This window comes from Anas acuta, chromosome 7 (assembly GCF_963932015.1).
Source record: "Anas acuta chromosome 7, bAnaAcu1.1, whole genome shotgun sequence".
NCBI lineage: Eukaryota > Metazoa > Chordata > Aves > Anseriformes > Anatidae > Anas > Anas acuta.
Genome location: NC_088985.1, coordinates 19,485,382 through 19,512,235, shown reverse-complemented (window position 1 = coordinate 19,512,235; position 26,854 = coordinate 19,485,382). Strand labels below are relative to the sequence as shown.

Genomic DNA, 26,854 nt, shown 5'->3' with positions numbered 1-26,854 from the left:
AATTTTTCTGTGCTGGTTTCCAGTGTAGACAAGGCCAGCTAAGGTGCGGAAAGTTATGCTATCCAACAGGATGCTTTGCATGTTTGATGGAAAACATGGCTGCAGTGGTGTATGTGCTCTGTCCCCTCAGTGCCTATTAGACCACCCATACAAGCTGATGAAGATTCAAAAATATATATATATATATAAATAAATCAAAGGCTTTCAGCTCAAAGCTGAATGGAATTTTCTAGTACTAAAATTTTGACAGCAATCAGCTAGCACCAGAGTCGTAGCATTACATGCTCTCAGACAAGGTAAAGCCATTTTGCCTGCGCTTACTGACTATGCAGTTTGGACAGTCTTACCACAGTAACAGCCTTCTTATTCACCCCTTCTCTTTCTAGGAAGAGGTGCAGTGAACACATTAGGTAACTCATTTGTATCTCTGAACAGAGCTACTATTTGCATTCCCCTCCTGGTATTAATGAACATGTTGACTAAGTTGCAGGAGAATGTCCTTAAGGTATGTTTTTATCTTTTTCCCCTCCAAATGCAAGAAAGAAATATGTATTTTTTTTTTGTGAAATTTTCCTTCAGATTAATCCACAAAGGAAAGATACAGTCTTTTGGAATACAGCACATTACCCTCAAAACATGCTCTTTGAATAAAGTGGCAGTCCTATAAACTTAAACATGCAACACCTAGAAAGCAGGTAGCAAAATAGGTCCATAGCTCTATGGACAGTTTTGTTAGAGTTAAGAAGCATCTTGCTTTATTATCAAATAATGCAGTCACGCTCCGTACCTTCAGCAACACCGAGAAGTGGCAGTTGCACTCCTCTAAACATCAGTGGTTCGCATTTTGAAACCCATTTCTTCCCAGTACACTGATCGCTCCATCCTCCCTGTTGATCCCAAATATGGAAACAGTTGCTGACACTAAAGGGCAGGAAATTTTAGAAGCCAGAAATGGAAAAGTTTCTGAACAGCATGAAGCTGACCTGTTAAAACTCACCACCCCAAAAGGTCACAGAGTGAGATTAACTGTGGCTGAGTGCTAATGAAAGGCTTGGATCATTTTATGACCGTTCACATCTTTAGCCATGCTAGGCAGAGATAATGACTGCAGTAATCAGACCAAGCTTCAGGGCATAAACTGTCTGTGGGATGTATCTGCCACAGAATTACTTGCCAAAATAGGATTCTCTTTTTCCCCTCTTCAACCTCAAAGTTTTGAGTAATTAGCCCTCTACATTAAGTGTCATCCAGTTCTTTCTCCAATGGTGGGCAATCAGTGCCAGAAATGCAGAACCCCATTTCTTCAGAACGTGTGGTTCCTGCAGCTGAGGCTTCCCAGCGTGACCCCAACAAGGGCAATGCACCAGCCGGACCTGCGGAGGTTGGAGGACAACTCAGCCCAGAACACACTTGAATCCTAAACACGGCTTTGCAATGCACGAAACCTTCAAACCAAACTACACACCAGTCTTGTAAAAGGTCACGTATTTTCTAGTACAGTGGTCTCCCAAAGTTTTTGTCACCATCAACCCTAAGAATTTCTCTCAGCCTCACCCTTCCCATTTAAATTTTTGCTGGAAACACAACAAAGGTGATGTAGTTTCAGAAACCAGCTACACAGCCATTTCTCATTGTCTTATGGACCACCAGTGAGTGGTCCAGAACCACATTTAGGAACTGCTGGCATAAAGCATCACAGAAAAGCTAGGAAATAGCAACTAAACTATCTGCGGATTTAAACTATGAGAGTAATAGTTTTGGCAAATGCCTCTCTTCTTTTTTGTCCATAAATTACCTACTAAATTGTTATTTAGTTTATTATTCACAATTTCTGGACAAATAGAATCCACATGTCTTTAGTCTCTGCTAGTGTAAAACATCTTGATGCCAATTTCCCTGCTAACACGAATTGGAACAGTCACGGTGTCCTTGCAAGCAGGTAAAGACTGTGTTTAAATCAGGGCTCTGTGCTGCTGGTCAGTCTGACAGTTTTACAAGAAAATCCTTGTGAGTGATTATTTTCTGTCTTTTGTTGGAGGGAAATGGGCAAAATGATTTGATGACTGCCTACTGAACTGATGAATTTGTCCACTAGATAACTTGCCTACTGGGAATCAATGTCAGACATGAAGTTACTATACATAAGATCTTGGTTTTCAATTCCATACTTGCACGTCTAGTTACCTTGCACAGTTTCAGTACCTTGCAATTGTTTATTTTTAAGATTGGATTTATAGCCCCAGTTCCATGTTCCACAGGCAGCTAAGAAACGTCACACCAGCTCAAAAAAAGCTTTTTTGCTTAAGATAACTGCTATAATGCTGAAACGTTCTGTGATTACTTAGATAGTGCCAAACAACATGCTGTCATAGTTTTGCCTGGTTTTGCTTTGATAGACATAATACATTTCACCTAATGCCTACTGTCACTGCAGCTTCTCAGCATATTCTGGGACAGACTGAATGCTTACCTATGTCTTTGTTGTAATGGAAACCTGACTGCCAGCCACGTGTGTGTTCTCATGTGCCAGACTTTTGCTATTCTGCATAGGAGCATTATGGTGAAATAACTGCCTGCCTGCACCTGTGACATAACTCAGTGCCTTCCACAGGGCTAGCATATGTCCTTAGCAAGGAACAGGAAGCAAGGGTCAGAAAGCAGAGGAAAGATTTTGGAAAATGGAAGAACTATTTGGTAAGATAGATCCTGTTCCTGTTCTTTCTGTGTCTATGATAAGATGCTGCAGTTTGGGTTCGTATTGCTTTACATTACAATACTCCTGTCCTATCCCAGTTCGGTACCAGCAAACAGCACAGCAAATGGAAAATAACAGACTCCTTAGTCATAAAAGATATTCCTAACATCCCATAATATTTGACCACAAAAAATTGTTGACCATAGCAGTAAATGGTCCTGTAAATTTTCCACACATTTGCTATGGCACCAGATGAAAAACACATTTTGATATTGCTGTAGTTTTTTTGTTTTGTTTTGTTTTTGATACAATTCTGTAGTTTCCTTTCTGGCAGAGAACTGAAATGTGAGCCCAGAAGTTTTTTGGTATTTTTTTTAAGTGACTAAATTATTGTTATAATAAGCTGTGGTGATATAGGATAGCAACAATACTGTTATGTTACTTGAATTTTGATTAAAGGATAAACATTTTCATGAGATCTTGGAAGTTGTTCTTGGAGCTACATCATCCCTTTTTGGTTTAAGTTTTATTCTCTAATTTTCTGGCTGAACAGCTACAACAAAAAGAGTTGGGAATTGGCCTGAGAAGAGCCAATGTCAGGTTGAAATCAAAATGTATTATTTCATGGTATTTTCAAGTGATATGGAAGCCCTGTAATGCTAAGAGTTGTACGCACATAAGAATCCTCGTAACAAAGAAGTTTGTTCGAGGTCAGGAGAAGGTGAAGAGCAGAGCTGGGAATAGAAGCGCTATCTTCCGACATCCGGACCAGTGTCCTTCCGCCGGACTATCTCAAAAGATCCCTTTCTCCCACGATCACATTTCCTTCTCTGTTTTTTCCCCAAGAGCACTGGCACTGACACACTGGAGCAGCCTGGGGTCAAACTAGTCCAGTAGGCTCTCTCCAACAGCAGTCAATGCCATCTGTTTCCAAAAGACGCTTTGATCCCAAATCTGTTCTTAAAAAAATAATCAAGTATGAGGAATGGACTGCCTTCTGCCAGGCATTCCATGTGCCTTTTTACTGCCTCGGTTGTTTTCTTCCTTCTCATTTCAGTCCCTAAGCAAGCTGCGAGAACGTGAGCCAGTCTGTGATGACTGACACGGAGAGGCACTGCAATACCAGAGGACAGCACCGTCTAAGCATTTCCTAACGTGTCTGTCTCTTTCTACCTGTACGCATGGAGTTCTGCTGCAGACAATGCTCGGCACAGAACCTGAACACTCCTGTTTGCGTGTCTGCTGCCATCGCCTCACAAAGGGACAGTTTAGATGAAAGACTTAGGACAAACCCAAGTTTCTGCTTTCTGAGCTCATCTTCATACCCAAGCTGTTCAGAAGAAATGAGATTTCAGCAGGACTGAAGAGCAAAAAGTTACTGTGAGATTTATGACAATCAAAAGACATTGAGATTTGTCTGGTTTGTCAATCACAGAATCACAGAATTTTCTAGGTTGGAAGAGACCTCAAGATCATCGAGTCCAACCTCTGACCTAAAACTAACAGTCCCCACTAAACCATATCCCTAAGCTCTACATCTAAACGTCTTTTGAAGACTTCCAGGGATGGTGACTGCATTGACTGCATTGAACCCCATTTGAAAAAGAAAAGAAAAATAGACAAAGACAAACCATCTACAGATGGTATCAGCTTTCAGATAATTCTAGCTTTGGACTAGTATCAGTAACTCAGCTTAAAGACATTCACTGCAAAAGGGCAAAACTAGGCTATGAGAGTTGATTTCTGCAGTCTGAGCCCTTCTGAACCAGATGGCTGCTTGGTCACACAGCTCTTATCAGCTGTGGCCACACAGCACATCGCTCCACTTCACACTTCAAAATAACCCCTACTCTGTGCATGAACTCCAAGATCAGGACATATGCATTTAAAAGCAATGTAGCATTAATTCAGCTAGAAACAACATGCAATCAAGTGCTAGGAAATGTTTCTGCAATTCCTTGCTTTGCTGCACGCAAAGACATGCACACATTTCCTTTACATGCGCTTGTTTCCCCAGTAATGAAATTGAGATAACAGTACTGTTCTGCCCTCCAGGGCTGCTGGGGATGAAAACAGTACAGACTCAACAATACTGGTCAGAAAGCACAGCTACTAGGATCAGCTAATTCAAAAGAATTTCTTCTCGCAAAAGGGTAACTGAGGTAAAACCATACAATCCAGGATTTGGGATTGGCCGGGGATCTGAGCCTCATCCCAGTTCCAGGGTTAGGGCTGCGCCTGCAGCAGCAGCAGTTGGGCCAAGACACTGTGCTCCAAGCTCACTGCTGAGGTTGTGCCTCTTTGGTTTGGGTTTGGGTTCTTCTCTACTGGACCTGGACCAATATAAGGAAGTGATGAGAGAAACACAGATGGCCATAAAAGCAGACAGCGTGGTTGCAAGAGGAGAAGATAAAACCCGATTGCTCCAGCTCAAACTTCACAAAGTCTCCTTCAGTTTATACAGCCTAAAGAGCCTGGATGTGGCAGATGGCTCATCTGTACAAGGAGCGCAGTGGAATACACCTGCAAACACCAGTTTCCTGCTGTTCTCTATCAGCAAACTCCCAGTCCGGGCAGGCGTGTTTTTTCCCCTCTTATCCTGCCACTCCACTTTGAATGCTGCTGCTCTTCTCTGTCAGTACTGTGCAATCAATACACAGCTCAGGGTACAGAGCACAGACCTCTGTGTGGCCTTCTCCTCCCTCTAGGAATTGTGCAAACCCATCCCTGGCTTGTTCAGATGCATCTAAAGCTCTGCTCATTATAAACAACTAACAACAACAAAAAACCTGCACTCCCAGTACTTTGCCGATTCTTTATGCTGCGTTAGGGTGCGCGTGGCTCCAGGATCCTTTGAAAGCCTGGTGCATGGATTAGCTACATCAGCACACAGTGCCCTTTACACACACTGAAAAAAAAAAAAAAAAAGGAATGAGGTTGTTATTTTGTAAAAGACCTGCACTGTCACTGTCTAGACTTAGCAGGCACCCATTCCATTTGAGTGCATCACAACAAGTTTAACTTAATGCACTTTAACAAACGAAAGCTCCCTAAACAATATACCATTACCAGGGCACCAGAAGTTCAGGCACAATGCTTCTGGGAGAATTTGATGTTCCTGTTAAGCTCATATCCCTAGACATAGTGCTGTGAAGGACCGCTTGCTGCAGCCAAAATGAAGGTAGATGGACCATGGCATTATTTTTTTTTTTTCTTTTTTGTTTGTTTTACGTTCAATGCCTTCTGGGAGGTTCTGGCAGGGAAGAGAATGACATGGAGAGAAATAAAATGTGGAAGGACCCTCCCTTGAAATGTTTATTAAAACAAAACAATAACAAAACACTACAGATTCTAAATGAAGTACAAACAAACAGCAAATTCTTTCCAGTTTGGGGGAAAATATGCATAATTGTTTACAGTTAAGATTTCCCAGATGGCATTTCAAGGCTTGCTATTCTTTTAGCACTTGCTGTCACAGGGCAGAAAAAAGAAAACTGATTGTTATAGGTCCTCAAAAACTAAGTGGCATGACACAGATAACAGCCATGCACACCTGCATTTCATCACTTAATTCCCTGAAACACAGCAAAGTAAGGCCCAATCATTTCAGTAAAAGAGACTCTGAAACCAGGATTTCTATCACTTAACCAGCCTGTCACTGGCTGGAATCACTCCATAAATGTTATCAGGTGGACTAGGACCTCTTTCCCCCAGTGTAAACATATCACTGAATACTTCAAGCAAGCTCTGAAATATTTTTCAAAAGGTAAGGTACTCATTTCTTGAGGAGCCAACTCTCAGTGCAGTTACACTCTATCATGGAAGTATACTTTTAGACACAGATCTGCTCAGAGACTTGAGAAGGTGTGACAGGAAAGACACTTTTTCTAAGACCACCAGAAGCAGCCATACCATTAGGGGCTGTAGCGAGAGTCAATATCCAAAGCAACATTTTGTTACTCCCTAATTCATAATACTTTGGAAATAGGGAAGAGGAAAACACAAATAAAGGACAGTTTTCTACAGCTCAGGCTCAATGATGAACTTCTACCATGCTCAAATGACGTGCTGCCTGACTAGCATTTCCCAGCAACTCAGCGCAACTTCCACAGTGTAAGTTGTCCATTGCTATAAAAGTTCATGAAACCAGCTAAAAAATTTACATGTTATGTGTTTTTTCCAAGACTGAAATCTATAGGCTAGCGCTCCTGCTCCAGGAACCTGTAAGAAGTACTTTTTCCACTGTTGATACTAACACCCTGGTTTTGCAAGCTTTTTTGCTGGAATTTTAAGTCACCCATGATAATAAATTTACACCTAAGCTCAGAGCCAGAGTTCTTCTGTTGCTTCTGAGCACACGCACTTGAAAATGAATGGTTTGGCCTTCTTTAGGGCCTTCTGATCTGGGTGTATAGCCATGCTGTTAGATTTCCGAGACTCCACGTTGGCAGGATTTATCAACATTTACAAAATGGCAAAGTGGGCGAGTTTGATCTGAGGGGGGTCTTCAAAACAAACCTGTTTACTGCTGCTGGTGCCAACTGAGTGACCTTGTGAAGTCAGTTAGACCTACATTTTCAGAAGTACTGATCCTTCAGTTCTGCGGAAAGGTAGCTACCACTGAAGCTGGTAATCAGTCCCTTAGGAAATCAGTCCCTTAACAGACCCCTCTAACCAGAACTACCCAGGAAGGCAGTTTAAATCCTAGTTACTTTCAAAAAAGTTATTCCTCTGTGTTCCTGCTTCCCAACATCTGTAAAATTAAGAAAGATCAAAATCATAGACATCTTTAAAACCATGTAAATCAGTTACAGGCAACTGGAGTCACGTAAGTACTTGCAAAGACAATTAAGCCACAAGGACACTCAGTTCTACACCCAAGTTATGCTAAGTGGAGCAGAAATGCAAACTGTCTATCTACAGTTTGCTCGGCTTCTAATTCTGTTTTCCTTGTTGAATTATGGTCTTTCCGCCACCGTAGGGTAAAAAGAAATGTGTTCTGGCCTTTCCTTCCAGCTGTAGGGAGTGCTGAATAAAGATGACGGCGGTTCTGGCTTCACTTAATTGAATTTGGTGTTCAGCTATCTGCTTTAAAAGCACCATGGAAAAAAAAAAAAAAAAAAAAGAATATTAGCTCCTTCAAAGTCAAGTCTAACTTTTAGGAATTTACTCAAACTAGAAGCATCTTGTCTGCACTGTGTTTTCAACATTGAAGATCTACTGAGATGCAAAAAGCACACTTTTTAAAAGCATTTATTGTCTCTAAAGTGTGAAACAGTGAAAACCCCTCTAGTTTGGGTTGATCTGGCAAAACATTTTCCAAAACAAATAAGGCAAATATGAAATTAATTTGTGTTTCTTTGTGTTGTGCCATTTTAATTTGGCAATTCTATTTTTATTGCTCTTCCAAGGGACAAAATAATCAGTTACAGCGCCAAGCACACTGGGGCTATTAGTACCACAATCTATAGAGTCAGCCACTGTAAAGAACCCAGTCCTAAGGCTAACGTCCAGACCAAAATCTAAGCAGGGAACTCCTTGGGTTGAAAACCAAGAGTCCCTTGGCTGCAATGGGAGTTGAGGCCCCTGGAATTCAGTGGCCATTCCCCACACAGCAAGTATATTTTTTATAGTCAGGCAGTCATTTCTGTGTTTTTGTGGGAGTCACTTTGATTGGGCTGCACCAAACCAGCCTGAATTACTCTCTCCTGATAGTCCTGAGACTGGGACCTCACTAGGCACTCAAGTTGCTTATACCATTGAAGTCTGCAAGGGCAGAATACTTTAACATCACGGTCCTTCACAAATAGAGCACAGGTTCTCGGGTAGCTGTACACTTTTCTGCTATCAACTGACAAGACTAAGACCAGACTGAGGCAACACATTACACATGATAAATATTCACTTGGCGAATGATATTTCCCTTTGCTATCATTTAAAAAAGATTTTCTTTCACAGCTGCATGGCTACTCTAACAGGATTCCCTGAAAAGAGGTATCTACCTTAAATTTCACAAAAAACTTGGAGATATGTGAAATGTTCCCTTATTCACAGTGGAAAATTCCAGTACATTTTGCAGATGCTTTACTGTTCAGATTGCAGCTAAAGTCACGATGCAGTGAATTCACAGAATCTCTCCCATGGACTTTAACGGAAACAATATTGTCCTTAATGATTGGAATAGAATTGCAAATGGACATATTCTAAACCATGTAAAGTGAGAGGTCAACACTGCAGCACCTCTGTACTTACTACATTTAGGGAACTTCACAGATTTAAAGCAACAGCACTTATACCACATAAACTTAGTATTCGCATAAAAATGATACCTATAAGTGATTTTAGGACTAGAATTGAAATCACCCAAATTTGGTAAAGCAAGACATTAGACCTGAACATCTTACACGACAAAATAATTGAAAAATAATAGCACTGCGATAGAACATTTGGACACTTCCTTTCGCCACTGCAGTATCTCATTTCTCTCTTTGAATACTGGCAATTCTGTCTTGTGGTTACTTTAATTTCTGCTTTGAATGCTTCCCTCCAAGCTAAACTGGCTGGCTTTTGATTTTGCTGTTTTGCTCTTGTTTAAATGGTGGGTTGGAAACCTCCAGATGTCAATATTCTAGTAAAATTTAACCTTAGAACAGCCCTTCCTAATATTCATTTCAAAACCTCACACACCCTGACCTGGTTTCTTCCAGCACCGATTACCTTGCAGCCCCCTGCCTGGGGAGATGGCCCGAACAGAAGGGCCACGTAGTGGCTGATAGCCTGCTCCTTGCCATCACTGCCATGTCTTTTGTAAGCAGCAGTTAGCTGCAGTGAAAGAGGTCACTGGTCCATCGGGCACAGAATTTCACATTCAGCTGTGACCTATACCAAATGCTTCAGAGGATGGCAAAAAGTCTTGATCATAGCCACCTGTACAAGACTGTGTAAGACTGGAGATGAGAGAAAGGAAAATTGAACTCCACCTATCTTGTAGAGGACCTGAACACACCCCTAAGAGGTGATATTCCCCAAAGCTTCAATTTAACCTAGCTAACAGAACTCAAAATGTTAATGTCCAACTGAATTGCCAACTCTATTCCCAAATCTTGCTCAGCTCTATGTTTAGATCCATAGGGTAATTAGACCATGCTGCCAAAACGCTGTTAAAGCCTAAACTACAGCTATGCATCCTGAGCACTGATGGTCTGAGTTTGTGCCTCAGCACAGGAATTAAATTGTCCTATTTCCAATGCCCTGCTTTCCTCAGCTTTGTGCCCCAGCATCTATGGTCTTCATAGACAAGCAACGATGAATCACTTACGTGGATGCTAAATTTAACAAGAATAGAGGTTAAAACTGTTAACTGTGAGCTAAGTGTGTTAATGGGGAGCCAAAACAGTGATTCTGGGATTGGTAGAAGTGAAGGTGGACAGAAGAAGCAGACTACTTGTGTTGAAAAAAAGCTCATCTTCTCAATGCCTGGCTGCACAGAGCACCCCTACACTATCACATATTTTACCACCAATTCCACATTGGAAGATCTGGCTCTGTTTTTAAATGTTGTTACGTGCAAGATTAGGATCACAGAGCAGCTTTACGTTGGTAAAAAGAGCATTTTTAAAATCAGATCAGCTGGTAAAAATCAATGTAATGCCATTGTCATTGAAAAAAGACAAATGTATACAAATCAAGGACATATTCCACTGACTTCATTGGAAAGATCGTGAAGGTAATGAAGTCAGTGCATCCAGTTAACAATCACACCAGACTGGAATGAGACCATGCTACAAACCTCTTAGCTGGGATGAGATGCATTAAGTATTCTGGAAGAGTACGGGGGGAAGGTTCCATAGCATAGGAGGCGCATGTCATCAAAAATGAGTTTCCAAATTTAAGAGGATGTTGAAGAGTTTGCAACAGAATTTCAATAAAACTTCAAGGTCAAAGATGATGCTAAAATGATTTATTTTTTTTTAAGGCAATAGTTTATATTATTTGCAGCCTTCTTTTGCCTAACATAAAAATAACCAATTGAAAATTCTGAAATGGTTTAAATGAATTCTGATCAAAAGACTGAAAGAATAAAAATGGAACTGACCAGAGGGAAGTTGACTGCCAGTTAGGCTGGGCCACAACATAAATCAGTTTATAATCATATTTCTCATTATATTTCAAAATAATTCATGCAGAAATCACAAATTTGTAAGGAGTAAATTATAGCTATGAGAAAATAATTAATGCAATGAACTCCACAAAGGCCATTTCCATGCAAAAGATGACATGTAATATTTAGGCAGTTAGCTACATAAGCAGTATGAAATTCCTTATGTACTACAAGCAATATATTTGTCCATTCTCCCAGATTTAAAAAAAAAAAAAAAAAAAAAACAGGAAAAAATAAGTAGGCTCTGAATTTTAAAAAATGGGGAAAAGAGACGAATGTTTCTTGGCTCATGCTAGTTTTGTAGTTGTAGCTTTGAGCCTGCTCCCAGCTTTGTCATTTTTAGGAGTCATCTTTGACTTAAGCTGTATCAACGCAGCCAGTGTAACCTGTGCCTGTTGTGACAGTGAGCCAGGCCCAGGGAAAGAATACAAATGGGGCAGCCCAAAACAGATGGTTTGTGGCAAATAAGCCATGATAACTTCTGCTCAGGAATCAGTTATTCCCAGCTCATGCTTTCCTCAAATCTGTACCCGCTAACAAGGTCACTAGGAATCAGGACCCTGCAAAAATAGTGTTTCTTGTGTGGAACGCCTTAAAGGAACAAACAAACAAACAACAACAAAAACAACACAACACAGTTCTTTGGGTGCTCTGTTACCCATATGGATTTCAGAGCAGCATTACATTACCTACAGTAAAGGAATGGGGCTTCTGGTGCTTGTATGGCCCCAGTACCTACATGTTCAGAGACCAGAGCTCCAGCAGTCAAAGCACTGTCTACATACTAAGCAGATCTTCTGTACCCATGGTGTTACTGTCTAACACGTGGCAGATAAGAAACTTCATCAGATAGAAATAAACTCAAATTAAAACAGAAAGAGGTAATCTGATTACAGTCACGCACAAGGCTTTACCACAAACCCAGGAATATAAACCCAGCCATCAGCCAGGCCCCACCCATCCACAGGTCAGCACTTTTAAGGGACACTGATGCAGACCTGTGGGGTCTTCTATGTAAGGTCAGACTGACCAGCAGTATCCTAGTTTTAGCTGTTTAAGACCTATATTTTCAAAGAAAGCTGAAGCTTTTGATGAAGTATTACACTGTATGCACCTGCTGTATACAAGTGCAAAAGGATTAAGCAGTCAGTGGCATCAAGTTACATGCAGTACAGCAACCAAGCCTCATTTCTGATGGATACTGGGAGTGGAGAGCACACATATAGTGGTGTGTTTTCTGGGCTTGTATTCCCTGCAAACATCTGAAATGCCAGCTATTCCAAAGGAGCTTATTCAGACAGGCTCTTCTTCCCTTGCATCAAAAACTGGTTTTCATCAAAAACCATCTGGTTTTGTGCCTAAAGAATACGGATCTGAAAACATAATTAACCTATGGTTTCTCTGCGGCCTAGCAGGTAGGGCTGATTGTGAATGTAATACTTCCTTCTCAAAAATGATGTAGCAGGAGGTTTTACGGAGTCCCAGCCTTGAGAATCAGGCTGCTAGGAAGAGATTTTTGTCTGCATAATTAACACACATGCCTTTTTTCATTGCCTGCTTACTCAGTACGTATTATGTCCCTGGGTATATTTTTTATTGCAGTCTATTATTCAGTTTTTCTATGATTTAGAAGACTTGATGGAAGAAATAAATCATTGCCATGCAAATGTCTGAGATGAAAGCCTCATCATTGTGCTATGCTGACACAACTTAGCCTTCAAAAGTAGTCAGTTCCCATTGCAATCAAAGGGAGTTATGTGGTGAAAAGCCCACTGCAATCCATTGAAATTGTGTCCCTTAACGCTTTACAAATGCCTGCAGCCGCAAATGACTCTCAGCACAGTTCATATCTTCATCCAGCAGCCAGCTGTTTCTTTTGCAACTCCAATCAGTGATCACAGAGGCAAAGTACACCACAGGCATTTGCAGCAGCTAACGCTAGTTAGCACTTTACAAGCCTCTCAGTGGCAAAATTTAAAATAGTTTGCCAATCTCATCAGCCATGCTTTACCAACTGAGAGGTCCATGGTTAGCTTGTGAGCTTGGTACGAAAACTCAGAATCCTGTTGGACTGGGAGCTTACCCAGCCGTTAGAATATACCGATACCTTTGAGTTATTACATTACAAATTCAAGTTAATATCTCAACACCGGCAATGCAGCACACTTTCCTCGGTCCTTCTGCTGTGCTTCTAATACAGCTTCCAAATATTTATTCCACTGCCTTCACAATCTTACCAAAGCAATTTGCTTCTGCCTTATAGCCAGCTGAACATATAGCTTTAGAGATGAGTAAAAATGAAGAGAGTTATTTTTGACACCCTCACCATATTGTTAGAACACATTTACCTGGTTAACTCATGGGCATAATGAAACCACCTCTGTGCTAGCAAACCAAGCATGGCTAGGGCACAAGCTGAAGCACTGGCATACAACCATTCCTCCTACTGGAATATCAGGGTGCTCCCTGGCACGATTTTGGCTCATGCTAACTGGTCGCTGTCTCCAGCAATGCCTGGGCACGGTACGGGAATTCTACAGCCAGGGGCTGCTTCCTGCTCACACTTCAAGGCAGGATGTATGGCTGTGGGTGGAAGAGAGTAAAGGGGTGCAGGCATGAACTGTACCATTCCTTCTGCCACAGCACCCAGAGGATGGACCTTTGCCACTTTGTTTCCATGAAACATTCTGAAAGCTCAGTATTAGAAACAACAGGTTTTGGCAGAGGGTGATTCCAGTGCTTCCCACACCATAAACATGAGCCTAACTACATGGTTTTCTATTGAACCTCACTCCTGCTGCTAGCTGCCAACATCTTGGTGACTACGCGTGAGTGGTTTTCATTCTGGAGGCGTACAACCCAATCCTCCTTACCCACTTTATTTTCACAGGTGATGACTGTTTTGAGCTTTCAATGACTGCAGTGGGACTGATGTTGTTCTATATCTGTAAAGGTCTGCTACAACATATAGTTGGCTTGATTTTTTGGTGTCTGGCTTCAAAACCCACTGTAATGCAGAGATACTTCATATAGATTTTAGACTAGCTTGAACTCCTGTGCAGCACAGCTTACTAAATCTCCCCTGATGCTTCCTTGTACTAAGACATATAATTTGCAGTTTTTTCCTTGCTCACAGTTTGACAGGCACCATTTTAGCTAAAGCCACAAAACCATTATCACTTTACCCAAGTATGGAGTCGCAGGCTAGCAGATCACAAAAGGGCCCAACATAATACTTTCCTCACCTAGAATAACTATGCTCTTACAAAGCAGTGAAAGATCATTAGTCATTTGATAACCACCTGGTGAACACAAAACAGGGGCTGATAATTATCTCAGAGCAATCAGACTGCATTATTGAGAATGAACAGAACTCACTATGGAAAGCTACCTCTTCTACAGAAGATCTATGGCCAGGTCATATTTTAATGATAATTCATTTACATGGTAATGCAGATTTATCTAACTTACGTATTGGGTGATTAGAGATTTAGATACAGATGTGGTGCTTGTTGGCCAGATGCAGAGAAACAGCTCGTAATCTGTCCTGAGTCCTCACGACATGGAGATCACTTCTCTTTTCACCATCCTCCAGTGTGGCTGAGTACACAGAATCCTTGAGTAATGCAGTTTTCCATCTCACTTACTGAGGTACATGTGTTAAGCTGCACATATATCCATAAGCTACCTACCATATAACTTAGCCTAGATTTTCCATGATGGCTGGTTCCTGGTTCCCGTGGCCCCAGGTCTCTGTACAGCTTACCAACTGAAACGCACGGGCTTTTAACAGCTACCTCAACTGTGTATTCTGTTAAGTCTTTTGGAGGAAAACTTTTTTTTTTTGTATTTGTTTGACTCAGCGTGATTATTGGCATCACCTATACTCCTTTTGAAGAATCTGTTTTGTTTAAGCAGTGCCCCTGCAAGGCATTTATGATGGTTTCCATTTCCTAAGTAAAAATTTGTCCATCAAGATAAATCTGTCAACTGTTAACTGCAGGTTTGGGAGCCAACCTCATTTGTTTAAATCATGGAAAATAAATCCTCTGCTATTATCACTAGGTACCAAGCTTCACATCAAGAGAAGTACAGTTTTCTGTTTTGATCACTTAACTGTAATGGCTGAGGAAGAGGAAATTGGTGTTTTTGTCAGACAGTTCTGATTACACAATTTGGCAGCTACATACAGTACTCCTGTATTTTGTACACAAAAGTATCAATTGCTGTGCTTCTATGCTTTAACCACTTTATTTGTAATGGAAGTCTCCTAACTAAAAATGTTTTTGTTTTTCCTTTTTCTTTTTAGAAAAGCTTTTAACATAAGGTGGTACAATTCAAAAAGCTGCTGTTTTCTGTAGAAAAATACTAGCACTTTCATGGGAAAAAAATAATTAGGCCAAAATGGCAGTTACTTGTTTTGGATACAGTACTGTGCAGAAATGTAGCTGCTCTAGTGCAATTGCCTCATTTTGGACAGGTGCCTGTTTCCTTCTCTGGATCAAGTCCCTAAGTGTTCCTCTTCACAATTACTTCCTCACATCCTGAGGAATCTTCCTGTCCCATCTTGGTACACTCAGGAAGATCTGATACAACCTCTGAGAAGTGATCCATAGTGCTATGGGAGAAGGATTTGGAGTCAGAGCATTTGGTGGACTCTGGAAAAATGATGCCAGGCAGCCTGCTACTTAAAAAGGTTTTGAACTAATTGTAATGCTTTGTCACCCTAGCTGAATCTGTTGTGTTTGTTCTGCAATACTGTGTAATCTACACATCAAATTATATGCTGCAAGCATCCGTGGAAGGATTTCTCCACATGCTTTCCTCAGAGTCAGTGAGCGTGGGTATGCTTTGAGGGGAGTTATTTGGAAGCACGTCCCATAAGAAACATCTCCATTCCCTCTATAAAGTTACCAGAGCTGCTGCTGAGATTAAACATTTCTTATGCAAATATAATTAAGTTGGAAAGTTTCTGAAGTTCCTTTCTAGCCCACAGAGTTTCAGTTTGCATCCTATAAATCAAGTTATTGTAACATCCCCAAAAAGTAGCTAGTATTTGATAATACTGTAAAATAAACATGCAAAGATTCCCTCTCTACTTGTTTACTTTTGAATGTCTGGGTTAAACTACGTTTTTTGGAAGAGAGACTGTTCTGTACATCTGTAGAGCACAGGCGCTGGGTTCTCAGAAGCGCCAAGAACCGCATTAACTCTACTGAACCCTGCTAACTCAACTGTCCATGCAGTTACACCACTGAATGCCACTGCTGGCCGGCATTTCAGGACAAACGAGACTGTCCCTTTCAGAACAGCATCCAGTGTTTACTCATGTTCCTTTCCCTAGAAGACAGGGAATCTTCCAGAATCCCATTTAAATATTTCCCTTCAGGAACTATTTCCACATTTAAGTGTGCACCTTAGCTCTGTGTGCTCTGGTTCAGCTGCCTTTGACTGCTAATATAAGAAGCCCTTTACTAACATAAAATATCCTCTCCTGCCTACAATCCCAGCATCTAGTTCTTATCCTTGCTAGCTACTAATTTTGTGTATTTTAACATCTCATTATAAGAAATAAAAGGCAACTATACTTCTTCCTAAAATATGGTGATAAGTAGGAAGCTCTACTACAGGCTACTTTTCTCGACAAGGATACAGGAAGAGAACAACATCACAGGAAACTGTTTACTCAAAAAAGCTGAAGTGAAATTTGTTGATTTCAAGTACACGACAACACAGGCAAGATGTACGATGGATGCTCTGCAGGCAAAGTGCTGTCCAGAGAGCACAGAAAGTGACATGCCTAATACTATAAAGTCCATGGGCAGGAGTGCCAGGAATGCACTCCTTTTTTTTCTAATATAGTAAATGTAATTTCAAAACACTTTTTGAAATGACTTTGAGGGTGCAAAGCATGCAGAAAACTACTAAATGGCAAGGTGAGCCACAGCATGGTTGGGAATTGTCCAAATTCTGTCACTAGCCTTAACTCTTAATGTCTCAGACCCCATCCTTAGCGCTGCAGCACTTTGGTTCATGAGCTGCTCCAGCAGGTAAGATCTTTGATTGACTGCATCTAAACACACTATTGAGTAAGGGCTAAGGTTGTTTCAGACACCTTCATGTTTACACACTATTAATAATAAGCAAAAGAACTATTTTGAGACCCCACACTTCTGACCATTAGGCACAGCAAGTGAATTTGACTCAGTTTGTGTTTACACCTATTCAGCCCAGTAATCTATCCAGATACAAAGGAAATTAAAAATTTAAATAAGCAACAAAATCCATCTCAGGACAGAATCTGAATCTCAGCCTAGTAATCATTAGTTAGACTTCATTCCTTTGAGTAGTTGCAGTTGGATCCTTTGCTCACCAGTCTTTCATTATTTCCCCTCACAAGCATTCATTTCAGAGAAAGGGAGAAATAATAGCTTGAAATTGAAGTGATACTTATTTGTGACAAATACATTGTGACATTTGATCCTCCTTGTCTTTTTGATGCCACTTCTAAATAAATATTGATGGCCTGTCATTGCTTGGCTACAGCCAGGAATGCTTCCATCCAAAAATTCTGTTTTTTAAACAAAACATAATGGGCAATAGAAAGATTTTCCCCGTGGCTTTTAGTTTTCCACAGATGCTTATATCTTTTGATTCTACAATTGTTAAGGATGGGACAAACTGGAGCTAAGGACAGAAGGTGGGCACGCTTTTATTTTCTATTAAGAACATAAATAGAAATAATAACGGAAAACACAGAAGTTGACTGTTTCTTTGCACATCAGTAGAAACAAGATCAGATCTTACTGACTGAACACATGCTCAATTTTGGGGAAGCTCCAATCCTTCGACCAAGTCTGAACTCTGTGGCTTTCTGTTAAAGCTTGGATTTTTATAGTAGCCTGAGGTTGAATCGCACTGATTCAGTCCAAAACCAACTGAAATAAATTCATTGGCCTTTGTTGGAATGAAAGTCAAATTAGATGGTTCCTCCAGGCCTTGAAATGTGTCAGGCTGTAACTTTGTGGATCTTTTGAAATCTGCCTTGATTTTCTCCATACTAATTCCAGACAATGATATTTTTTTAAAAAATATATTTTCAAGAGATTTAAATTTAATCCTGCATTTTGTATCCACCTCTGCAGCCTGAAGTTAACATTTATGTTCATCTTTTAAAAACATCGAATTTATACAGGAAAGAATAGTAATTATGGGAGATAACTATATATGGAGAAAAGTGAGAAACGTTCAGAAGAGGAAATATTGCTTTGCACATAAGAATATTGTGTTGTGGAGGCTCTTGCTCCCGTGCTATATCCTCAGTGCAGAACTTACACAAGCTATCCCCAGAGAAAACATGCAATGCAGAAACAATCTAATTAACCCATGCTGGAGAGAGCATCATCATTCAGACAGACTGGGAGTATCTGCATAGCACTTAATTAAGCCATGAAAACAGACTCTCTTGTCCAGCTCCAGCATCTAAGACAATGAGGCCTGGATTTCAACTGGAACCTATAGGACATGCCACACAGACAGTAATTTGTCAAATCCTGCTTGCCAGGCAGTATCGGTACTTTTTGCCTTTTCACTGAGCATGTCTTCACCATCCTGTTTAATTGGCAAAATCTCAAACCAGAATGACCAAACGAGTACTGTTTCACAGCTCCGAGTGACACCATTTTTAGTTTGTGATATATCTGGGTGAGATCTGCCCAAGCAGTCACCCATGGCTGCAGGACAGAGGCCATGGAAGCTATCCCAGCTGAGTAGCTGTGAAGTGACAACTGCAAAGAATGGCATACATTCATTCACAAGTGAAATTCCAGGCTTGACAGTGTGTGGTCATTGACCATTTATGTTGTAACAGACAAAAGGATATCGGGGCTGAGTTGAGTTCTACAGGATAATGGAACTCCAGCAGGGTACGAACAGATGTCAAGAGGATTCTTATTCTTTACAGCAAAGGAGAGAAAGTACTGAAATAACTATTTTTGTATTTGTGGGTTAGCGTTTTGTTTTTTTTTTTTTTGTCAGTGTGGCCCTGTCTCGAACAATGGACTGGGGCCACAGTGATGTTCTCTGAGAAGCCAGCTGCCTGTACGCTGACCATAGACAATTTTTGTCAATGTTTTCTGCCTTAGCTTCCCCTTCAATAATTTAGAGATAAAATGACTCTCACCCCTTGAAAAACACTTCAAGGGTACTGGATACACATTTTGGTATAAAAGCTATGTGTTACATTTGCCTACTGTGGTGTACAGCCAGTGTGGAAAGGATTGAGATCTATTACTCTAAGGGAAGTCAAGTTATTTTATCTAACTTTTTTTCCCATCTTTAATTCTTTTCCTTCTTTCTCATACAGCACAAATCCTATGGGTTTGTTGGTAAAACAACCAATAGCCTGCCCAGCCTGCATTTACAAAATAGTTCTTGCCTAATCCATGTTCCACATTTAGCTGTTGAAATTTAATGGCAGCCTTCGTAACTTCCCATACAATAGGTTTTAATGAACTTTTTAAAATATGCAACTTTTAAACCCATGCCAAGTAATTTCACAATGTAATCCATTTATGAGACCCCTGATAAGTGTCCAGACAATTTAGTTCTTACAGCACCAAATGTGCACATGCATTCCTGCTATCTCTAGCCTCTGTTTTCCCACATAGCTCGCAATCTGTTTTCTTCTTGCCTGAAGCCACCTCTCTACCAGCCTTTACCACAACATATTCATAAGAAAATTAGCCCAGTAGTATTAGGAAAAGTTTTCTTCTCTCTAACAATTTCAATTGTATTTTTTCCTGTATTAATTTACACCCTGAGTGTATGTTACTGTAAGTCTAATAGACCAAACCATTAACTCAGCCATTGTATAAAAATACATTCTTAATTCCATGTAGATGGCACGCTCCCCTTTGCCCAAATCACAATTTTTCTTGTAACACTGAAAAACAGCACAACATTTGATATCTATGAAGCACATTGTCAAAAAAAGAACCCAACTGCACACCAGTAGGATTTTGCTGTGTGACTGCTATCTGGGAAGAAACGCTCGTAATACATGCCAACACCAAAGCAATAGGTACAATGCACTCATAGCTGCTTAGCAGGCAAGTGTAACGCAGCCTAATCAAACTTTGTAGTGGTAAACTGGTGTTAATGAAACAGCCTTTCTTGAAGCTAGAGTTCTTCACTATTTTTTTTTTTTAATATGTAAACCAAAAATATGAAGTTTATTGCACTAGTGAAGTTTTATTAAAGTTAATAGGTATCTTTTTCAGAAACATGGGCCCTTGCATTTTCTTACTGCAATGCAAACAATTCACAATTCAATCCATATAAGTAAGAGTGGTCTCAGTGATTTTCATTTACAAGTCCAAGCACTCTTTAGTTAGGAGTAGCTTGAGTTGAAGTATTCTCTAACAGTGCTTAAGTGAAGATATACCCCTGTTCTACTCTGGAAAGAGCCTGCTGTATAGGTGTTTAAATGCAAACTAAAGTATCCGTATTGAGACAGTCCCATATTCTGTCTGAAACTACATCCTTGCTGGAGTTCAGTCTTCATTACTCAAACAAATTTCAAGCTAACAAAGTGATGAGTCTCTGCAGAAATGTGTTCAGATCACCTCTGAAAAAAAAGCAGTTTCCTCCCCTTACATACTGGATTGGCAGTGTCACTTAAGTTCACCAGGATGAGTAACAGCCTTTAGCTGTTCATAATTTACTTATCCAAGTCCTGAATTGATCTCAATAATTTACACTTGAAAAACTATTTAAAGTATGTCATCACCTGTCCAGTACATACAATCCAAGTGCCTAGGCTTGATTTCCAGAGCAGAAGGCGGAGCAAAGACAGGGAAGTAACCACTGGCATAGGGTGAGTAGATGCAAGCTTAACACAGAACAAGAAATAAGTCCTCCAGAAACACAGATCTTTGGAAAAACTATTCTGCAAAATGACTATTTCCACCATTCACCAACCACTTAAGCTGAGGTAATACAAGCAAATGAAGTTGATCTAAGTGTGGGCTGCCACTAAGAGGGATGCTTGTGTGGTTGCACGGTAATTTGGGTCAGGGAACTAATCCAGCTGGAAAACCAACCCCTCCTTCTGCAAAAGGAAATTTTCATCCAGTTCCCTGATTCAGCTCCCTGTGCAGCCACATAAGCACAAGTGTCAGCACAAAGGCAAGTACAGCAATTTAGGTGCCAACTGCTTTATGTTTGAGAGTTCTTTCCCTCTAGTGCATTGTTTTATTACTAAACAAGCTGTTTTGCACAGGCTTGCTCTGCCCACTGATTCAGATCCTACAGGAAGGAAGGATAGGTAATGAACTACACAGATCAAACCCTAATTGGTGTGCTGGCTGATACTGAGGGCACAAGTAGCTTATGTGCAAGAAGGAAAACTACAAGTTGCATCTACAAAAGGAATGAATTTGTGAATTAATAGTTGAAAGATGCACACAGAAACATGGGAATGGAGGGAAAAGGGGCAGCCAACTATGTAATTCTTAGGAGGCCTTTTAACATTAACCATATAGCATTGATGATATTAAGACCTTAGGAATTTAATGGTTCTATATAACATCAACAAGGCCACTACCCAGGCATTAAGTGGCCAGCCTAATTACTTGGAAACTGGACAGCAGGGCACAAGACTAGTAACATTTCAAAATACCATACTTTCTTTGTCAAAATATTTGCAGTTTCACAGTTTGATAAAAAAAAAAAAAAAAAAAAAACTCTTCAAAAATTATTTCTGAAAAGTGTTTCTTTTTAACAGACAATACCAGTTTTCTCAAGTATCTGTGATACTGAATGAGCCAGGAACAAGCTGGCTGGAAGAGCAGTCCAGCAGTGGAAGGGTTTGTGACATTAACACACTAGGTGTCTTCTCTCCTCAAAAGAAGATTTAATAATTGTCACTCATGGAAATTCACCAGTGGCAGGAATTTATCAGTAAAATGTGACCAAGTTTGGTACTGTTCAGGGAAGCAGAGGACAGATAAATCCTACCACTTCACCATCAGCTGACAAAGCTATATTGACTTCAGGGAGGTCAGCACTCTCCTTTGGATTATGACTTCTCAGTTCTGCAACTGCCTCCCTTATGACAGGGGTTTTTATGCCCATCACCCTCCTAGTTTACTTGTCTAGCCTGCTTGTATTTCAGCTTGAGGGCTGAGGCTGTTTCTTGTAATGAACTGAAGTTACTGCAATACGGGGTGGCGAGTTCAGACGAGTGCTCTAAACACTTGAGCAACATAAACAGAAGTGACCATATATCACTCCTTGATAACAAGTTTTTTCTAAGCTTGAGTAGTTTCTTGTATAACTGGGCTTGCTTGCGTGCCCTTCATGCTTTCACCACACACCATGCTCCTCACAAGTTTGTCATGCTTTTTCTGGAAAAAAGTTTTATTGCTGTCATGGACACTAGGCTGCTAGGTGAATGTTTGCATTGGCAGCAATAAACATCACTTCCTAAGAGGGTTTTCTTTAGAGGAAAATAGTTTTTCAAAAGCTTAATCCTTCTAGTGTGCCATCAGTTTGCTGCTGCATAGTCTCCAGCATGGCAGTAGGAGAATTTCCAGGATCTGAGCAAAAAGAAAAGTTCTCAAAAGACATAATTCAGAATCAAATTCTTAATCAGCAGCCTTGAAATCCAACATTTCTAAGCAGCTTTCACATTCCATGCTACATGTTCTCTTTATGCTCCTGGAAAAGATGTTTTTTTAATTGAGGACTATTGTGAAACCTGAGGAACAGCAGAGAGCTTTCCATTTGAAATACAAGAGGAAAAGCATGAGTTAAGTGTGTACAGGAGAAGACAAGAGGTCAGAACTAAGGTTGCATCAATTTTTTCATTGATGACATTTCTAAGACATCAAGAAAAATTAGTCTCAGTCACAAGCCAACATTTCTGGCCATTGAAAAACTGAAAGGAAGCACCACTTGCAGCCAAAGAGCATTATCTTTAACTACTACATTCTGCTTTGGATTAAATTTGAGAAATAATTGTTTTCCCCATTAAAAATAAAAATTAAGGGGCAACTCAAAGTTTAAAGAACTATATTCTCAAAAATGGAAACTTGTTTTAGGGGGAATAAAAAAATGAACATGCTTTTTGAAAGATGGAGTGCAGCTTCCCAAGTGAGTACAGAGACAAATTTAAGGCACATATTTTTCCAAATACAAATGTGCTTGATATTCAGCTGGAAAAGTTCAGAAAATTAAGAAAAACCAAAGCTTGCGTGACCAGTGAAAGAGCTGATAGTTATGTGCCCTGGTTCTACAGCCAACTTGCAGGATACCATTAGGGAGAGTCAGTCTTGAGCTTTCACTGTTTTGGGTTTCCTTCATGCATTTTGTGCCTGTAGGAACTCTCAACTGATAGATGCTCTGGTCTCTATACATTCCTTTGAATTGGTCTCAGAAAATCCATTGGCAAAAAGCTTTCATCATGGGAATGAAATGCATACATAAAGTGGTCAGCCATAGTAATTAGAAAACACTTGATTTGGAATCATTTAAGATGACATAACCCCCTTAGTTTGCTGACATTAACAGCCATTTACAGCTAGCTTTGTTCTAAGCATGTTCCATGTCCATACATGATATGATAACTTCTCGTGATAGGTGGATGGGTCATAATGCTACTGCTTTGCTGTCAAGACATGTTCCTTTAACTCCTGTGTTGTCCAGCATCACAGACATCCTAAACATGTTAGGGATGCTGTCTTTATTCATGGTTTGACATGCTATCCTGTGCTAAGATCCAACATCTAGAAGATAAGTGACAATTCTTCCACATACTAGTTGCAAAACAAAGACCAGCACCAATGCCATGCTCCCAAATCCCTGTACCAATGCACAGAGCACAGACAGCACTGCTTCCAAGCTTGTTAAGAATGTAACTGTGTTGAAGGTTGAGTATGTGGAAGGGGCTTTTGGGCTTTTATTTTTATGATCTTGGAGCCAGCTACAATAGAGGGTTGGATTCACAGCGTTACAACAGTTGTAGGGTTTGCAGTCTGTTTCTAAGATAGTTATAGCATCCCACTTTTTGAGTACTGGCATGTGACAAGCAAGACAGTAAATTAAAAGACGTGTCATTTCTGGTGGCTTCCACTGCACTTCTTGGATTTGAGATCCGTGGATCCTCCTTAAAAAAGGACATTTCTCTGCTTTGTGCCTTTTAGATGCTTCTAGGACTAAGATAAAGACACCAACACAAATCTGAGCAGCAACAAGAACCAAAACTACATGCCTTAGAGATTTTTCTTAGCTGAAGCAAACTGGAGGGGTATTGTAGCCTACTACCTGGATACCTAGTATTCTTTTGCTAGAAATGTGTGGTTTTGGCAGCTGCAGAAGTTAAAAAGGCTATCACCACTAATTACCAGGTATTAAACAAGATTATGCTTGTAAAATAATACCAGCAAAGTTTAGGGTGAAAAAAATGATGTTTTGTCCATTTGTTTTAAAGAACCCAGGGTAAGTGTGTGGTGCAGTATTAGAAAGACTATAGCAAGCTTAAATTCAACCACTCACCTTGAAAATTCAAATAGAGGCAGGTGCTCATTCATCACATGAAATAAGCTTAGTGCCTTCCTTATGCTCATTTTTGCAAATCTTTGCAAAACCAAGTAGAAGATTTTGTAGAGCAGGCTTTTCAGAATTCAAGCTATTGGAGTTATGAACAAAGCCAAACTTCAGAGTAAGTTAGTCAACTCATTCTCCAAAGGGAGTCTAAGATCTGCTCCTTTAAGTGTGATTTATGGCAGAGCTTTATTCACAAGAAAAGTGTTTTGATGTCAAGCAGACGAACCATGATTCTAGGCTCAGTACAAAAGTGTAAAAAATCTCTTAACGGATCATCTTACCTGGCTTTCTTGAAAAACTGATGAAGGTACTGAGAGGCTCATAACCTAAAACAGAAGCAAATCATTCATAAATCATACAAAGACCTGAACTTTAACCAGCATGCTTTCTCCCAGCCTTCTTAAAATTCATACAGAAGCTTTAGGACTTAAGTAATTTAAAACATTTAACCTCAATCCAATTTTACGAACTCTCTGCATTGGGATAACCATATCATAAACAGATTGAGACAAAAGTTGTAAATTCATAGTAAACTACAACTCATCCAAGCATTTTCTAATAAATTAGTGACCAAGTTTTGACTAGCAATGATTTAAAGGATTTTTCTTTAGACTATTGTCTTTACTGAAAACACAAATAGGAAGCTTTTTGAAGTTATACTTCTCTTGAAATAAAGGAAACTGGAGATCCAAACTTCTCTAGAAAGGCATGGCTCCTCAATTCTTTTCTAAACCAACATTATTTCATGATTATTCCCAAGTAGATGTAAAGCCAGTTTTTATTCTGAGAATGTAGTAATCTTGAGCAGCTATAGTTATTTATTTGTACAGTGCTTTAGGTGTATTAATGACAGGCATAAGACGAATGCTAGAGCAATGAAGATACTGTGTAAACACAGGATGTAACCTGCTAATACACAAGTCAGAAAAGAAACTAAAAATGGTGAAGCAAGTTTACTAAGCAGTGAATTACAACTTGTTACTTCAACCACATGTTGGGTATGTCCAGATGAATAGGTGTAGACAGTTGGGATTTTACTCTACCACACTTCACACAAGCCAGATGTCAGCCAGCTCTATCCAAAAGCCATGTAACCATATGAACATGGCACTGAGCCTGCGCTAATATATCTTGCTTTTCAGCACATGGCTTCTGAATTGGACTTCTCATATCTGCCAGGCTCAAAACACGGGCAAAGCAGATGCACAACTGCCTCTACTCACCCAGTAAAGCATGGGATGTACTATGGTGAAAAAAGTAAAGTAAATGAAATATTATTTGAAGACAAAAAAAATCAAGACCAAATGCATTTTCATACAAATCTAGTTACACCAGCCATCCCCACTAAAATGCCTCGTCTTCTATTTTCTTGATGCATAAAATCAACAGCCTGCATATAGTTACAGTTTTGAATGACACTCATTGACAAGAAAACAACCCAATGAGAAATTCTAATTAGTTATATATTTAGTCCATGATGAGAATTTCAGTGGTAAGAAAGTTTAGTATATTGCTGGCCTGGAACTTTATGGAGTGCATGTTTCGTTAAAAATACCTGAATATCTTGGGAAAAAAAATTACTGTACTTACCATTTTAACAGAAATTTATCTGCATTCTTATATCTTGGATTGAATTTCTGGCCAAAACCACACTCAGCTGGGTGGGTGTCTGGATGGATGTGATCTTATTTCAAATCCTGCCTATGCCTGGTCTGAATCCCTGACAAAGCACCAAGTCTTATGACAGATGAGAAGCCAACACATGTAACCTGGAATAGCTAAAAGAATTCCCAGCACGGTGGTTGGTAACAGTTCTTTACAAACCTAAGAGTTGTGAGTGAAGGCAACACAGCATTAAATCAAGTTAATTCAAAAACTCCTACTACCTTATGTAAGAATAGATGAGCTCCTCATTTACAGGGTATCTCCTATAGGAGGACACATAAGCAGTTAACTTATGGATCATTTTTCATCAGGATTCAGGCTCAAAGAAAGCTGTTCAGAAAGTAACAGGTAAGAACAATAGGGCAAAAATAGCTATTGGCCATACAGAGTGAAATATGAAAATGCTGAAATTACAGGGGTCAAGTTTGCTTTTTTTCCAATTACTTGGTTTTAGAAGTTTAGGTATGGAGATGCCATACAGTAATCGTAAGACACAAGAACAAAGTACTGTATCATACTAAAAGCTATTAACACAGGAGATACTGATGTGAAATCACCATGGAAATGAAATTTGACTGCCATGAAATGCTTTTGTTGCTCAAATCTACATTATGTCACTGACTGACAGACTTCAGGAATTTCATTTACAAGTCAGCTTTCTTCTGCTTGGCATCTTTCACAAGTCTTGAGTTTTATATCCATTCTTTTGATCTTCCTGTACCTTC

At 39.9% G+C, this 26,854-nt stretch overlaps 1 long non-coding RNA gene across 1 annotated transcript in view; it reads right to left on the bottom strand.

Moving 5' to 3' along the window:
* LOC137859150 (uncharacterized) overlaps positions 1-25,940 on the bottom strand; it is a 71,448-nt gene extending 45,508 nt beyond the window's left edge. Inside the window, exon 1 of the long non-coding RNA XR_011098176.1 lies at positions 24,746-25,940. This is a non-coding gene — a long non-coding RNA (uncharacterized lncRNA). The remainder of the gene's footprint in view (positions 1-24,745) is intronic.
* Positions 25,941-26,854: the final 914 nt, after the last annotated feature.